This window comes from Desmodus rotundus, chromosome 6, assembly GCF_022682495.2.
Source record: "Desmodus rotundus isolate HL8 chromosome 6, HLdesRot8A.1, whole genome shotgun sequence".
In the NCBI taxonomy this organism is placed as follows: Eukaryota; Metazoa; Chordata; class Mammalia; order Chiroptera; family Phyllostomidae; genus Desmodus; species Desmodus rotundus.
The window spans coordinates 113,750,399-113,768,545 of record NC_071392.1 but is presented as its reverse complement, the minus strand read 5'-3'; the positions used below and the strand labels follow the sequence as shown (position 1 = coordinate 113,768,545).

The window sequence follows — 18,147 nt, the reverse complement described above, 5'->3', positions numbered from 1 at the left end:
ACTGTGGTTCTCACCATAACCATGAACCCTCTGGACCACGAGAGGGCAGTCACTGGCCCCATCAAGCCCAGGTCCTACCTAGCGGAGGTGTTCTCCAAAGGAAAGGAGAAAGGCAAGTCATTTGCAATGACTAGCCATTCAGAGCCACACCTGTCTTAAATGTCAGCCAGTGGAAAGGAGGAAATGTGTCTGAGTTCTTGCCGTTACAACAGCTTCACATCTCTGCTTGATCATTAATTTCACACTTCACAACTTGACTTGTTTTACCTCTCTTATGCCCCCCAACCCTCTTTACTCACAACAGTCTGGGTATACTGTCTCTCAGATTCCTTCTTCATTCCTAAGTCTTCGTCATCACACCTCAACTGTTTCTCTACCACCTGGTTTCATTCTCTTTCCTGTTCCCAACTCCCCATTTCCTTCTTCTAATAATTATCCTCAATAGTAATGTCTCAGAATTTGCTCACTTTTTAAAAAATGGAATATAAATTTCCACGGTATTAGTCAGAACAGAGCAAGTCTGTGCTGCAGTAACAAAGGAGCCCTGAAGCCCCAGTGGCCTAACACTATAAAGTTGGATGCTTCACTCACACACTTACTTCATGCTCCATTTCGGAGCTACGCCATCTGAAATGCTCAACCTCCAAGGTCACCAAGACAGTGCAGTGAAACTGGCAAATGGGCAGGACATCACTAAGGGCCAGGCTGAAAAGTAGCATGCATACATCACTTCCTTCACATTCCCCTGGCCAGACACTCTGAGCCCCAGTCTCCTTGTCTGCAAACACCCCCATCCCAGAAGGAGTTTGTGGAGATTAAATCAGCTAATGCATGTAAAACATGGGCCTATCACAGTGCCTGGCACATAGTGAGGTTTCAAGAAACATAGCTGTTGTCGTCATTCACGCCAACTACTTCCCGGAACAGCATCTGAAGCAAATTATTTGGGCCTCATTTCATCGCTGGGGGAGGGGGAGCTGGGAAGAGAGAGATCCTCCAATTATTCTTCTCACTACAATATCCTGGAAAACTGAACACTTTTCTGTTTCACTTGTATCCACTTGTGGTTAACTTCTATTTCTCAAAGTTGATGCTGGGCTTTTAACTGAAAATTGTAACATTTCCTATTATAATGGATTTCTTTAAAGATAGTGACACAATTTAAAAGAGAATGAAGGAGAATTAGTAAATAAAGTTTACGGTGGCTGGTATGTGGCATAAATTGTAAAGGTAGCATGTGAATGACTGGAACGTAGGGAGCTTACGGACTGGTCCTGCAATGCCTGACTAGCCTGGCTACCAGATACCTGGAGCCGAGAAGACCTCCAGGATCCTAGCCTTGCACCAGCGCTCGCATATATGTCATGTGACCACTAGAGGGGGCTATTGCACTGCAACCCAGCAATCAGCTTGAAGATTAATATTTATTTAGTATTAATGATGAGACCAGCACCTTGCTCAGTCCTTTAAATGCAGGATTTTATTTAATACTCATAAACATGAGGATGCTAAGGCTCAAGATCACACAACTTGTGAGCAGTGGATCCAGGATTCAAATTCTGGAAGTCAAACTAGAGCCCAAGCTTTTTGCCAGGGTTACAAATTCACGAGCATCCAGCCAACTCTGACACATAGTTTTTCATTTTTACTTTAAATTACTTTAAATGCTGATTATTCTCCAGCTGGGCGCTGATTATAAATGCTTTCACCACCTTCCCCACCCTCATCACATCAAGTCATCTTATGTTATTAAATGCTTGGCCCCTAAAATAGGGTTGCCAAAATTTACCAATAAAAATTTAAGACACCCTTTTAAGTCTGAATTTCAGATAAACAATGAATAATTTTTAATGTAAGTATTCCCCAAAATTGCATGGCACCTACTAAAACTAAAAAATTATTCCTCTTTTATCTAAAATTCAAATTTAAATGAGCTTCCTGTGTTTTTTCTGGTAACCTTACTCTGCAAGCATTTGCATTTATAACTCTCAACCTGTATTCCATCCCCTCCCCCCCAGAGGGGAGTACTTATTGAGCATCTCTTCTGTGTTAGTTTTAAGGAGTAGGGGGGAGGGCGGAGCAAGAAATGGCTGTGCAGCAGCTCCAGGCTGAAGCCCAAGCAGCGCTGTCACTTGAGCCATGTGGTCGGGCAGACTCATGGCACTAGAAGTACCTGTGCTAGATGAAGATGCCATGGTGGCTTTTCTGACAAACCCCAGTAAGTGAGCACAGAGAAGACTGCTAAAGTTCTGCAGCGAGGTCATGCAATCTTCAGCGGAGAACTGTACGCTATTAGAAAAACAGCTCTGGACATGTTCCTGGGCTCTGGTAGAGAAGAGGCACACAGCCATAGGCCTCACTCAAGTGACTGTGCAGCCAGAACTTCCCATCATGCACTAGGCACTGTTATTCACCAAGTCAGAGGTCAGGCAGGACTGACAACAATCCATCATCAGGTGGAAGTGGTACATCTAATTTGGGCTCGAGAAGGTCCAGTGGGCATAAGTAAGCTGCACGAATAGGTGGCCGGGACCGCCCATGTGGCCCATGTTGCTTCCCACTGTTGCACTGACACCTCTATCTCAGTTTACACCAGTGAGGCATTCGCCATGACCAGCTGATGGAGGAGGGAAAAGCCCTGAGCTCTGTTCATGGATGGGTCAGCTCAGCAGGTTGGTATAAGCCCAAAATGGTTGCTGTTCCACTACAGCCCCACTCGGAGTGACTCAGAAAGGCAGGAACGAGAGGAAATCCTCCCAGCGCGCAAAGCTGCAGGCTGCACACTCGGTCATCCACTTTGAGAAAAGAGAGAAGTGGACAGATATTTATAGTGTCATAGGCTGAGGCAAATGACTTAATAGTCTAGTCAGGGACCTAGAAGAAACAAAGTTTAAAGACTGGGGACACCAAGGCTGGTCTATCACAATAAATATCACTCAACGTATGGCCTGTCAGCAGCAGGGACCAACAATGAGTTCCATCCATTCAAGTGGCCAACCAGCCACTTGGGCCAGCAGAAGGGCTGAGAAGTAGGACAAACAGAATGGAGAGCAGAGGAGGAAGATCATGAGGATCGGTTAAGGCCTGGTGACTCAACGGGGCTTAGCATTGTAAGTTTCCCATAAATTATGACTCTCGCTAGGGCCACCATCACAAAATGCTACAGACTGGATGGCTTAACCAACAGAAATCTATTTTCCCACGGTCCTGGAGCCTGGGCGTCTAAGATCAAGGCGCCGCCAGGATCAGTTTCCTCTGAGGCCTCTCTCCTTGGCTGGTGGGCAGCTGCCCTCTTACCGCCCGTTCACACGGTCGCCCCTCAGTCATGCATACATGCCCCCGCTGTCTCTCTGGGTGCCACCCTAATCACCTCTCCTCATAAGGGTCCCAGTCAGACTGGATCAGTCCCACTCTAATAGCCCCGTTTGAATGTAATCACCTGTAAAGTCCCTATCTCCCAATACAGGCACATTCTGAGGTCCTGGGGGTTAGGATTTCAACATATCAGTTTGGGGGGATGCAATTCAGTACACAACTATGGCCAACCGGAGTCCTGGAGCAGCTGGGCCTGGATAGAGTGAACTTACTTGGAAAAGCAAGTCGATTCCAGCAATGCAAGAAGTGGACTGTGGACACCGGCATTGCCCCAGCGAGATCTCCCCTACTGGGCACTAACCCCCAGGAGCTGTCAGTGTTGAACACCACCAACTCACAGCCTCCCGCTTCTCTAGGGAATTGCCTTCAGCTCACAGGAGTCTCCCACCCCCTTGAGGGACAATCCACAGCCAATGACTAACTTTCTGAGGGACAAGAGGCCAGCCCCTGCGCCTCAAGGCAAAACACTCCATGGTGTGTTCTCATGCTCCCTTTCATAACAGAGTGGTCAGCGCGGCCACAGAAATACCTGGGAGGCACCACCAGGGCCCTGATGGGGGAGTGAACTCATGTGAGCGAGATGCCCATTCCTGGAGACAAGGGGAAGAGTCGTGGCAGGGCACAGCCTGGGAAACAAAACACTGAAACTGTATGTGCTGACGTGGAAAAATCTCCAGGACACATTCACATTCATGGGGGAACGAGGCACAACACACAGTGCTGTTCGATCCTCCTGTGATTAGTGCAGAAGCAGCCCTCTCTGGAAGAGCAGCCGCGGAAGTGTTTACGGTCCTAAAACCCCTGGGAGCAGAGTGGGTCGGGGATGAGGAGGCTGTATGTCCGTCTGCTCATTCACCATCCTTCTATACTGATGGAGTTTAATCCTGTACCTGCATGACTTTTCCCCCAATGTGTTATTACAAAAATATTCATACATACGGGAACTTCGAAATAACTTCAGTACAAGCACCCATATGTCTACTACCTAGATTCTATAATTAACAGTGTGCTATGCTTGCCCTATCATGTAGCTGCCTGTCTACTGAGCCTTCCATCCATCCAACCATCTTATTTTAATGCGTTTCAAAGTAAATTACAGATAGTAGTTCACTTTATCTTTAAATACTTCAGGATGCATTTCATTAACTAGAGTTCAACATTTGTTTATGTTCTTTAGGGAAAATTTATATGGAATAAAATGCACAAATCATTAAGTGGATTTAGGTTTCATTTTTATGCCTGTTTTCTTAAACTTAAAAAAAAAGGTGCAACGACTGGTGCCCATTGCTGCGCTTCCAGCCAGCACTTATTGTGCCCCTACTGTGTGCCACACCATGTGGCGGCGTGCTGGAGCGACATAGTGGACATACAGTTGCAGTTCTCATGAGCTCACTGTTGGGAGTGGGGTGCAGGTGAGGAGCACATCAGCGAATACGTGAAAAAGATCATTGCTGGCTGTGATGGCAGCAAGTCAAAAAATGGGAGCATGTAATGCAGAGAGATTGTAAGACAACCCCTCCAAGGAGGGGACATCTGAGCAGATGCCTGAATGGTAGGAAGGTGCCCAGATACATCCCAGCTTTGACAAGTCCTGGCTGTTTCCCAGAGCAAGCCTCTTCGCCGCTCTGAGCCTTGGTTTCCTCACCTGGCACAGGGGTGGAGTAGCTGTGCCTCGTGGGGTTGCGGGGAACACTAAATGAGGGAGTTGCCGTGCTTCTCACAAGCCCAGCCCAGGTGAGCACGTAACAGACGTCAGCGGCTACTCCCGTGGCCGCTGCTGCCACTGTCGATTCTGCTCCTACTGTGTGTAGAGCCCGTGCTGGGTGCTGAGGACACAGGGGTGAGTCAGACAGGTGTCTTCCCTCACAGTGTTCACAGTCTAGACCCGGCAGGGGTGTCCAACCTTTTGGCATCTCTGGGCCACACTGGAAGAAGAAGAGCTGTCTTGGGCCACACGTTAAATACACAAACACTAACGAAAACTGATGAGCAAAAAAAAAGATTGTAAGTAAATTGACGATTTTGTGTTGGGCCGCATGTGGCCAATGGGCCACAGATGGGACACCCCTGGCAGACGGTGGGACAGTTACAGAACAGGGATATCAGAGCTGCAGGAGAAGAAACTAGAAAGTACCCTCACGGCACTGAGGAGGGAGTGACTTCCTCTGAGTGAGAGGTCCAGGAAGGCTTCCTGGAAAAGGTAACATCTTAGATGAGCCTAAAAAGACAACTGTGATGTCATCAGATAAGTGATGGCAGGATCACACTCCAGGCTGAAAAACCAGCCCATGTAAAAGCAGAGAAAAATGAACTGACCTGTTGCATAAAAAAAAAAAAGAAAAAACAAAAAGCACCTCAGGTCAATAGAGGCAGAAAACTAAGTGGGAGACGGAGAAGGCAAGGCTGGGCAGAGAAGGGCTGGACCTGGGGGTGCCCAGAGCCAAGGCTCGGAGCTGGACTTTCTCCTGAGTCCTCGGAGCCAAGGACGTACTTCATGAAAAGACATCCCTGACACTCCCAGCAGAAGGGCTACAAATAAAAACACTCAACACGCCACGTGTTGGTGTGTGAGTAGAGCGACCAGAGCTCTTGTTGCACACTCCAGGCAGAAGTGTTCAATGGTACAACCACTTTGGGAAATGTTCTGATTTTTTCTCATAAGGTAATCGAACCCCTGCTCTGTAGCCCAGCAATTCCAATTCAGAAAAATGAAAACATTTATTCACAAAAAGATTTGTCTTGAAATGTTCCATAGAAACTGTATTCCTAATAATCCCAAACTGGAAGTAGCTCAGGTGTCCATCAACAGGAAGAAGATGAATAAACACCCTGTAATGGACTCACACAATGGAATATTGTGCATCTGTATAAAGGGAGGACCTACCAATAGCTGCAACCTGTGGATAAATATCAAAAACATTAGGCTGAGAGAAAGAAGCCAGACACGATAGAGTATATACTGTACGTTCCATTTACAGGAAGACCGAGAATAGACAGAACCAATTTTTGGTGGTTAAGAAAAGAATCAGAACCTACTTCCATGGTGGAGGGTCCAGAGGAAATGGACTGGAAAGCTGCATAAGGAAACTTTTGGGGGTGATGATGAATTTCTGTTATCTTACTAGGGGTTTGATACATACATACAGATGTATGTATTTGTCAAATCTCAGCAAAAGGTCACTTAAGATCTGTGTTTTTCATTGTGTGTTGATTAAAATGTTTTCTTTTTTTTTTTTAATTTTTATTGTTATTCAATTACAGTTGTATGCCTTTTCTCCCCATCCCTCCACCACACCCCAGGTGAACCCACCTCCCTCCCCCACCTCCACCCTCCCCCTTGGTTTTGTCCATGTGTCCTTTATAGTAGTTCCTGTAATCCCCTCTTCCCACTTTCCCCCCCCCCCCCCCGCCCTGGCTATTGTTAGATTGTTCTTAACTTCAATGTCTCTGGTTATATTTTGCTTGCTTTTTTCTTCTATTGATTATGTTCCAGTTAAAGATGAGATCATATGGTATTTGTCCCTCACCGCCTGGCTTATTTCACTTAGCATAATGCTCTCCAGTTTCATCCATGCTGTTGCAAAGGGTATAAGCTCCTTCTTTCTCTCTGCTGCGTAGAATTCCATTGTGTAAATATACCATAGTTTTTGGATCCACTCATTTGCTGATGGGCACTTTGGTTGCTTCCAGTACTTGGCTATTGTAAATTGTGCTGCTATGAACATTGGGGTGCACAGGTTCTTTTGGATTGGTGTTTCAGTGTTCTTAAGGTATAATCCCAGCAACGGAATTGCTGGGTCAAAGGGCAGTTTCATTTTTAGTTTTCTGAGGAAATTCCATATTGTTTTCCACAGTGGCCTCACCAGATTAAAATGTTTTCCATTGCAGCCCACAGGCTGGACAGTCCCCAGGATCACTTTCATGGTTCCAGAGAGTTCTCTGGCTAAAGATCGAAGCCACATCTGTCAGGCAATGTTGACAATCTTATCAAAAGTGATATTCCCACTGTGCTTAATGTTTTTCTGCTTCTTTTGGTGAACAGCTCTGTGAGGGCTGGGAGAATCAGGACGGAAGCAGAAGGGCCCATCAGTCTGGGCCTATCTGTTCTGAGTAGTCACGTCCACTGTAATCCCCAGAGCCCTCCAGTCCCCAGTTGTCTGAACAATGTCATCATCAACGATTTTTGAGACAGACCTTTTATTTAAAAAAAAAAAGATTTTACTTATCTATTTTTAGAGAGAGGGGAAGGGAAGGAGAAAGAGAGGGAGAGAAACATCAGTGTGTGGTTGCTTCTCATGCGCCTCCTACTGGATACCTGGCCCACAACCCAGGCACGTGCCCGGACTAAAAATTGAACCAGCAATGCTTTGGTTTGCAGGCCCGTGCTCAGTCCACTGAGCCACACCAGCCAGGGCTGGAGACAGACCTTGAGGGCCAGGACAGACATAGCACCCACCTCCCTACCAGCACATGATTTTGGTTTTGTTGGGTTAAACTTGGGTGTCGTGGAGGAGCCATGATGTAGTTAGTGTTAGATGAACTCAGACCAGAGAAAGGTGTACCTTGGCCTCCTCTGAGCTGAAAGCCCAACTGCAGGCAAATGTTGAACTCCAGGTAATGATACTTGACCTGAAGAACTTAGTGGGGAGGGTACTGACATCTGCAACTTGGGTTGAAATGCATCATGCAAGTAAGTTGGACGGGCAGAATTTGGGTGGTGAGTAGACAGCTCTGTGTCTGAAAACTTTCATAAGGAAGGATTGGAGGGAGGGAAGATGGCTTTGGCTACAGTGTGGAGAGGAAATTTGAGGGGGCCAGGCCAGACTCAAGGAGGCCAGAGGGGAGGCTGTGGCAGCTGCCCCAGTCAATAACTGGTGAGCCCTGAGGAGAGGCCAGGTAGTAGAGGTGAAGATGAGGGAGATCAGAGACTCCACTTGTGGGGACACTCAGGAGGTGAGAGATGGAGGTGGGGGATGAGTGGAAACAGGCCAGAAATCAAGCCCCCTATGGAAAGAGACCCAAGAACGACCTCCTCTATCAAGAGCAGCAGACTCTGAAAGTGCAGAGAAGCAGAATGCAATGGGGAGGGGGGAACAGGGGCAGAGAGGCGTCCTGAATGTCCCCATCCAACGTGAAGGAACACATTGAAATGAGTTCCCACGATGCTCCCACCTTCAGATAGGTCTCCTTGTTTACCCACTAATTACCTCTTTCTCCTCTTCTAGAGAACTGGGTGACTGAGTAAATGTTAGCATAGGAACTTAATCCTATGTGGGTGACTTCACGGGAGGTGCCCACTGGGTCCCCGTCCTCCCCTCCCAGTCCCTGGGAGTCCATATAAGTGAAGAGCAAGACATTTGCAGTCCAGGCAGGTTGCAAGTCTGGAAGAGGTGCAAAGAGTTTCGAGAACACACTTCATTTGTGTTTCAGAGCCTCCACTGCCAGAGGACACGGCTGCCCACAAGGTAAGAGATGTGTAATCTGGCTCGCACACTCAGAAAGGGCTCTGAAGCATTTCTGGATGAGTGATAGGTAGCTTGGTGCAGAGTTTTCCTCAGTGGGAGAAAACAATTGGCCTTCCTATTCTTAATCCTTCCGATATGAAAGGCTCAGCAGGATGCTAGTGTGTCTTTGACAACTCTCCAAGCTCGGGCTATTGTCTCCAGGGGCCTCGAGCAGGCTGCAGGGCCACAGCTCAACAGCACATTTCTGTTGGTTTTCACTATGACTCTAGAAAAAGTACGTAGGCCCTGGCCAGCATGGCTTCGTTGGAGCGGTGTCCTATAACCAAAAGGTCGCTGGTTCAATTCCTGGTCAGGGTACATGCCCGGTTTGTAGGCTCTCTCTCTCCCTTCCCCTCTCTTTCTCAAATAAGAATACAATAGAAATTACTACTAAAGTATAGAACAACCATCTCTCAGAACTGACAGAAATCGTGTTGAAAGGAAGTCTGAGAACTATGGAATTAAAGAAACCACATCCACCCAGATTTGTAGGAGGGGCGCAGATGCAGAACAGGCTGGTTCCACATCCACGTGTAGTGGATAGAACTTCGGGAGGGATAACTTGGGACCAAGGAGTCCCAACCCCACACCCAGGCCTCCCAGGAAGACAAGTCCCCACAACTTCTGGCTGCAAAAACCAATGGGGATCGAGTCAGTGGAAGAAACTTCTGGAACCCCAAGCAGTTCCTCTTAAAGAACCCACACACAGATTCACCTACTCAGACTCACTCTCTCTGGGCTGCAGTGCCAAGGAAGCAGCTTGAGGGGCACCAGTGGCATGCAGGGTGAGGCTGAGGTATCTGGCATCAAGGCAAGCAGAGGCCATTGTCCCTTTTCTGGGCCCTTCCCCAACAGAGCAGGCAGATTAGTGCCATATCTAAGATTCCATCAATGCCTGGCTAACAGTTCGACTCACCTTGGAGATCCCCAGAGATCAGCCCCACCCAATTTATGGGCCAACCCAAGCTACTTTTACATATGAATGACTGGTCTTGGCTCAGGCTTCACAACTTCCTAAATCCTATCAAACAAGAAACAGCTGGCTTTTGTGAGTCCCAGGCCCAGAACTAGCAGCCTAGATTCACAATTTGGCTTCACTTGGAAATATCCAAGCCCAGCACAAGAAGCAGCCATCACAGATTGCTTTATGAATCAGGGAGGGGGGACCGTGAGCAAAACACAGGTGGGAGCTAATCTTGGCCTGCACCACCTGGGAAACCCCAGGAGCCAGCCCACCCAATGGACGGCTACAGACCATGTCTGAGCACCACCACCCTGCCCCTGCACAGCTCATCCTTCACAGACGGGGGAAGTTGGTGGTCAGTGATCACAGCCAGTCCTTACAGCTGACTGGCTTGGACAAATCCCTCCCATTGATCTACCAATAGCAACCAAGGCTCAACTACAAGAGGAGGGTGTACTCAGCCCACACAAAGGGCACAACTTGAATACCCAGCTTGAGTGATAGGGACCCTACACTGTGCCAATGGACCCTGTGCCATTGGGCCCTACAGGACACCCACTACATTAGGCCACACTATCAAGACACGGAGTCAAAGCAGCTCTACCTAATACATAGAAACAAACATGGGGAGGCTGAAAATGAGGAGACAAAGAAACGTGGCCCAAATGCAAGAACAGATCAAAACTCCAGAAAAACAGCTAACTGAAATGGGGATAAGCAACCTATCAGATGCAGAGTTCAAAGCACTGCTTATCAGGATGCGCAAGGAAATTTGCGAGGACCTTAGCAGCATAAAAAAGTTCCAGTCAGACACGAAGGATACACTAATTGAGATAAAGAACAATTTACAGGAAAACAACAATAAAGTGGATGAAGCCAAGAATCAAATCAGTGATTTGGACCATAAAGAAGCAAAAAACAACCATTCAGAACAAGAAGAAAAAAGAATTAAAAAAAATGAGGATAGTATAAGCAGCCTCGGGGACAACTTCAAAGGGGTCCAACATTCATATCATAGGCATGCCAGTGGAGGAGAGAAAGAGCAAGAAATTGGAAATCTATTTTTAAAAAATTAGGAAAGAAATCTTCCCTAATTTGGTGAAGGAAATAGACATGTAAATTCAGGAAGTGCTGAGAGTCCCAAACAAGATGGATGCAAAGAGGCCCACCCCAAGATACCAAAGGTTAAAGATAAAGAGATGGGAGAGTGGGTAGGGGAGAATGAGTGAAGAGGAGAGGGGATTAAGAAGTACAAATAGGTAGTTACAGAATAGCCATGGGGATGTAAAGTACAGTATAGGGAAGAGAGTAGCCAAAGAATTTATATGTATGACCTGTGGACATGAACAAGGGTGGGGGGGATTGCCTGAGGGAGTGAGGGTGCTGGGTGGAGGAGGGCTGGGGGGGAATCAGGACAACTGTAATAGCATAATCAATATAATATAATATAAAAAAATAATAAAATAAACCTTGAAAGAAAAAAGAAAAAATAGTTTATCTCCCTGAAGGGGACTCATCCAAACCTTACCCACAAAATGAGGATGAAATAGTGCTGACGTAGGGTTATACAATTTTCTGTTACAAATAGAAAATCAGCTGTGGCTAGTGTGGCTCAGTGGACTGAGTGCCAGCCTGAGAATCAAAGGGTCGCTGGTTCAATTCCCAGTCAGGGCACATGCCTGGATTTTGGGCCAGGTCCCCAGTAGGGGGAGTGTGAGAGGCAACCACACATTGATGTTTCTCTCCCTCTCTTTCTCCCTCCCTTTCCCCCTGTTAATAAATAAATAAAATCTTTTTAAAAAAATAGAAAATCAAGTATATTTAAGTTTTAAACATTAAACTTTTTTTTTTTTACCAAAAAACATATGTTGAGTAAGCAGTAATCCAGCATTGGCAGACAGTGCCAAATGCGAAGGCAGATGTGGCCTGCAGAGGAAGGCGGGACACAGACAACAGGTGTTTGGAAGATGATGTCTGAAAGGTTAAGAGCACAAGTTTTGAGGTCAGATGGACCAGAGTTCAAATCCTGGCCCTTTGTCCCAGTGGCTGTGTGACCTTAAGCAGGTCACCCAGCCTTTCTGCACCTCCATTTCCTTATCTGTACAATGGAGCTGATAGCAGTGAACTTGTGGGCTGGAGGTTCAGCCTGGTGGGTAGTGAAATGGTAGGGTTGTTCCTATTCTATACTTCAGGCAGCCCTTCCCTTTGTACATAATTAACCCCCAAAGTATGTTCCCAACGTCAAACATGTGAAATGTAAAGGTCGAACAAGGAGATTTACACAGGAGGGGTGTGTGTGTGTGTGTGTGTGTGTGTGTGATGTTGGAGGAGAGCATCCAGTTGAAGCTCAAACCACTTCAACTCTCATAATATTCTGTGGTAGAGCTCCAGCCTTCCATACATGTTGTTTATTTTTGTTCTCTGTCCCCACAACTGAGACGATGGAGCTCTATGTGTTTATATTTCTTTGTCCATTTCTGGCTCACTCCGTCTCCTGAAGAGAATGTGAGCCCTTGAGGGGGACATGGGGCAGGGGGTTGTTTGCTCATTGCTATGTCCATGGCACCCAGAACTGGGTCCACACACAGTGTGTAATACAATTAGCTGACTGACCAACTGACCTTCTGGCTGATGCATCTGTCTGTCCCACAGTCCTGAGTTACCAAAGAGAATGGGGAGCATGCGTCCCTCTGTCTGGGTTTCCCTTTCCTAGGGCATTTTCCAACGTCCGGCTGACCTCCACCTGACCACATGCTGCTCGAATGGATGGGAATCGCAGTGCTTAGCCCTTCACCTGCATTGACCCTGATCATGACCCCACCAGGAGTCTGGCTTAGCCAGGGTTTGTTTGCATTAAAGCTTATCTATTCCTATCCCACAAAAGACAGATTATGCCCATGAGTTTCCAGTTCTGATTTCTGTCTTTTGTGCCCCGTGGTTCCGGGACTAGTGTGACTGGGCTTTTGTTGCAGCTGTCAGCCACGTCACCGCAGTGTTCCCCTGGAATCCTGGGTCTATGGATCAGCCCTGGGAAAGGAATGAGGCTTCCTCCCATCCTTTGTCCTCCACCCAACTTTTATTTATGCATTTTCAAGCTATTTCATGGGATTGTTTGCTGATCAAAAAATGCATTCAGTGTAAAATTTTTTTTTTATTTTGAAAATACAAAGAAGATGGTAAGAGTCACCTGTGATATCATCACAAAGAAATAAGCATTGTTACATTTTTGGTGCATTTCCTTCCAGTATTTTCCTAGAGTAAAAAAAAAAAAGAAAGAATAAAAAATAGAGGAAATAATTTCTTTTTTTCACTTGCTAAGAGCCTTCAATACATTTCTCTATATTGTTTTGGGACAGCTGCCTGGTGGCCAATGATTTATTTAATAAATCCCCTGTTGCCGGATATTTAAGCTGGTCCCACTTTCGGGCTATTACGGGTAATGCTGCAATGAGCAGCCTAACAGTTCATCTAGCCTACACCACTGGGCAACTCCCTCACACAGACCCTACACACACCCTGGGCCAATGGGTATGAGCTTTCCTAAGAACAAATTTGTCCCCAATACAGACCGTTCCTCAGTTGCATATTTACCCAGCTCCTTCTGCTATAAGCCAAGGTTATCTGAACCTACCTAACCCACAACATCAAGGAACCCAACATTCTTATCTAACAGTTGGAGAGACTAAGGCCCAGAGATAAGAAGACTTGCCCAAAGGTATTAGCCAACTCCCTGTTGTCTAGAGATTTTCTCCTTGCTCTTTTATCTCTTTGATATTTGCAAGGGAATGCAAAACTTCAACAAGAAGGCAGGTGGTTGCAGCAAGAATGTAGGCATCTATACTGCTTATGGCAGACATTGCTAATCAATCATTACACTCTCCCCTCTGCCGAGTCCAGACCCTGAGGGCTTCTCCACCAGCCAGTACCAGCCAACAAGAGGTGAAGTGTTTCTGCCATTCTGGTGGGCTCTTTGCCAACAGAGAGCCTTTGTAAATTGTGGACTTGAGGCCACTCAAGTGAATTCCTCAAGGTGGCTTCCTTCTTGCCTTCAGAGTCAGCGACAGTCCACAAGACTTCCTGATTTCTACCTGTCCAAACCTTCCATGTCCTTAGAAACCATTTCTGGTTTTCTACAGAACCACAGACTTCCCAGAAGAGGATGACCCTCATCCCAGCTGGAGGTGATGGGGCCGGCTGGGGCACAGGGGCAGAGCACGGGTGCCAGAGTCAGCCAGAGCGGGCTCCAGATCCTGGCTCCACATTTTATGGCTGTGGGGCCTTGAAGAAGGGCACTTCCCTTCTCCAAGAACCTTCCTAATCTGGAAAATGGGGGCAATACCACCTCTATTTCCTCTGAGCTAGGCCTCACTATTTGTAGGCTGGAGATGGTCTTTTCCACGCTGCCACCTTGCTGTGTCTGTGTCCAGCTTCAGCTGAACATCAAACTTCCTCCCTCCACCCCTAACTGAGGCTTCTATGGACCAGCTTGGTAAAGAGACAAAGGAGAGGAGTCTCTCATCTCTCTCTCTCTCTCTCTCTCTCTTTCTCTCTCCCCCACCCCTCTGACACACACACACACACACACATACACACACTCTTTCCCCTATCTCTGACAGGAAGGAGAGCAAAAGGCAGGAGAGGTTTCTCCCTAACTGATGGATGGCTCCCTACTCTCTGGGGAGCCAAAAATGTTTAGAGCTCAGTCGAGTGGGCATCTTCATTAGGTGTATTTTCAAACCTCCCCACCAGGCCTCTCAGGCTGTAACCTCAGATAAGGACAGAGCTTCTCTAACTGATCACTCTGCATGCCAGCCCCAGCCCCTGGTTCTCTGGCACCCTTTCCTCACCTGCCCAGGGATGAGAGTGGGAAGGACTTAAACCAGCCCCAGACCTCCACCCTGCAGGGTCCACACCAGGCCCTTGGAAAAACACATACATAAGCTTTGACCCCATCCAGAGGGAGCAAAGAGCCATAGTTTTCTGCTCACAGAAGCCACGCTCCCCACCATAACTTCATAATCAGCCTACTTGTCTCAGGCAAGAAAGAGAATCCAGTGTATTTCATGTCCCAACTCCAGGGACCCTCAAGCCCCTAAATCACCCCTGGAAAGCCCCCTCCCTGTAAGTTTGCATTGGGGGCAAACAACCCTGCTCTCCTCACTGGGAGAGGGGGAGGAGGGACAACAGCCGTGTCCTTTGCCCTCCTGACCCTTTTATCACCTCAGTCTGGGTCAGGAGACCCCACGTGAGGGACACAAGAGCTATGCAGCTGGTTCTTGGCCACCTGCTTCCACCGTGGTCTGGCCCCTCTCCCTGGTGTACAACATCCATGGCGCACTGAGGGACAGTGGCGCCTCGAATGAGTCTTCAGATTTCAGTAAGGGCTGGCGGATATCCATCAGTGGGCAGTGAGCGCAAAGAGCTCTGCTTCAGACAGAGTGGCCAGGAAAGGCCTTTCTGAGGACGGGACGCTGAAGCGGAAACGTGGTGAATGAGAAGGAGCCAGCCAGGGGAAGGGCTGGGAGAAGAGCACTCCTGGGGAAAGGCTCAGCACATGCAAAGACCCTGAGGTAGGAATGAGAGGAGAGAGAGGAGAGGAGATGGGGGATGAGGACTGAGAGGTGGCTAGCAGCCAACCATGCTGGGCCTCGCAGAGATTGGCTTTTCACACAAGAGCTGCAGAGACCTTTGGAAGGTTTAATAAGCAGGGAAGTGACCAGGTCTGAGTAATGTTTTTTAAAAATTAACTCAGGTCACTGGGTGGAAATTGGATTTTGTAGGGGGTTTGAGGTGGAAAGAGGAAGACTGAAGAGGAGACTGGGATGAATAAGTGAATAAATGAAGGATGGATGGATGGATAAGACAGACATCTCTCAAGGCAAAGGGGGATCCAAGCCCCAAGACAGTAAGTACTTAGTACTTTAGGGGCTCCCAGAAGGCAAGAGCATATCAGGTCTGGGTGGAGCAGAGATCAGGCCACTGTATGCAGATCCTGCCTTTTGAATTGGGCTTTGAAGGTCGACAATATTATTTCAACAGTAATAAAACCATTTGTCATTTACTAAATGCTCTGATGTTCCAAGCATTCCACATTGTTTTATGTGACCCTCAAAACAGTTCCATTTTACAAGTGAGGAAACAGAGGCTCAGAGAGAAGAAACAGTCATCCCAGAGCTGCACAGCTGACCTACCCAAGAGCAGAAATTGAACCACATCAGTCAAACTCCAGAGACTTCCCCTGCTCTGCTGCCCTAGACAGGGTCGCCAGGCCAGAGAATGAAGCATTCCAGGAAGGGGACACAGCACAGCTAAATGCCTGGGAGCTGGAAAGGGGTGCGACCGGGATGAAGAGACCCTCCACAGTCTGTAGGGAGCTGAGCGATACTGCAGGCAGGGCCATGCAACCCGTGGGTTCCAAGGCATGCCAGGCCTTTACAGACACAGTCATGCTTGCTGACCCCAGCGAATGTGCAGAGCTGACAGGCAGGAAGCAGGAGCTGATGCAGGTCCAGGCCCTGGCACTGGGCTTGGGCCTCCTACAGAGAGGCATTGTCCATGGGCAGTGGGCATGGCCAGCTGGGAAGCCCAGAAGGGGGCGTTTGACTTTCTGGACATGTGCCCAAGGGACATGCAGGGTTCCTCCCAAGAGGCCCCTCCTTTAGGAGCTTGAGGACTTCGGCGCATTTACAAACACAGCTACAAAGTGCTCCAGCACTCTGCCCAACCTTCGTGACAGCTCAAGACCTCCTTTCTCCAAACCTCAGGAAGCTGGAGTCCTGAGACTGCCTCCAGGCAAGGATGTGGTTCAACAGAAGCCACAAATATTTTCCTTGGAGACCTTGGCCCAACCTGAGGCCTTGGCCCAAATGCAAAGGGTAACTGCCCAGCCTAGGGTATGTAGGATATAAGCCTGGACTTCCAGACCCACTGCCCAGGTGAAGAGTAAGCTGAGGACTCCGGCACATCCAGGTAAAAGTGTAGGGAAGGGACTGAAAGCCTAGGGCACCAGCAAGGTTCTGAGTTGCAGACACTCGTTGGGGTCAGATCAGAAGCAGGAGGGAGACTTGGCCCTGAGGGTAAGTTCCCTCAGGACCCTCAGAGCGGGTGGAGAGGTGCCCAGCTCCCTTACTGAGAAGACCAAAGAGCAGTGCTAAGGGATAAGAACAGCTGAGTCTCTCTCTGTCCTCATTCCAATGACATAAACACATTCTGCACACACCGATTGCTCTGTGCTGGGATGATTCTGGGGACAAGAAGTATCAGACAGTCCTGGCCCTCAGGAAACCCTTAATATGGGCCAGTGCAGTATATGCTGTGCTCAAGGAAAGCCCAGGGACATGGGGCGGGGGGGGGGGGGGGTGGCAGTCAGGGAAGACTTCCTAGAAGAAGTGACATGTCAGTTAAGAAACTGAGAATTTGGTTGAACAAAGGAGAAAAGAAAGGCATCCCATATGAAGGGAACAGCATAAGCAAAGGCCAGGAGGCAATATACGATGTGGTGGGTGTGTGTAGGGTGCTAGGTTTGGGGCAGGAGACACTTATCCACAGGAACAGATGCTACCATTCTCTTGGTTCCCAGGGTGTCTCTGATTGGAGGACAGAGAGATGTGCAAAGACAATGGAGGGGAAACAGGGCTAAGATGCTTGAAAGGAAAAGATGATAGAGTGGGGGTGGGGGACTTCCTGGGCAAATGTTCAGGGTTCCGGGAGTCATCTCTGTTTTCTGGCTTTGACTGCAAGGCCATTCTTTCTGACCCCAGTATTTTTAATAATAACTATTATAATCATAGCAGCTAACACATTGAGCTCTCATAGCATGCTGGGCAACGCACGGATTGTCTCATTTAATCCTCCCAACAACCGTAATGTAAGTATTATTATTATCCCTTATTTTATAGATAAGAAAACTAAGGCTCAGAAAGGGTAAGTCCCTTGCCCAAGATCACCCAGCAAGTGGTAGAGGCAGTCTTCCAGCACAGGTCTGTCTGACTCTGAGGCCCATGATATCTCTCCTTCACCGTCAGGCCTCCTGGCACACAGGGATGGCAGGGTCCTGTGACTTGACAGGGGTCCCCATGACCTAGACCTTTTCAGTTCAGCAGGCTCAGATTCCCCATTTTCCAGGGCTCCTAGAGGTCATTGATTCATTCAGCAACCATTTGTTTACTTAACATCCACTGTGTGCCAGGCACTATGCTGGGTGCTGGGGACACAATGGGGAGCAGGTAGAATCAATGCTCCCTCCCAGAGCTCGTGGCCTGGTGGGGGAGGCAGATATTGAATCGTTATTGCAAGTGTCTCTAA

The 18,147-nt window shown here is 47.9% G+C and overlaps 1 protein-coding gene across 1 annotated transcript in view; it reads left to right on the top strand.

Annotated features, from left to right (window-relative positions):
- The first annotated feature begins 8,731 nt into the window (after positions 1–8,731).
- The window catches only part of BPIFB1 (BPI fold containing family B member 1), a 28,450-nt gene continuing 19,034 nt past the window's right edge, over positions 8,732–18,147 (top strand). Inside the window, exon 1 of the mRNA XM_024559892.3 lies at positions 8,732–8,840. The gene's annotated coding sequence lies outside the window, so the exon portion shown is untranslated. The remainder of the gene's footprint in view (positions 8,841–18,147) is intronic.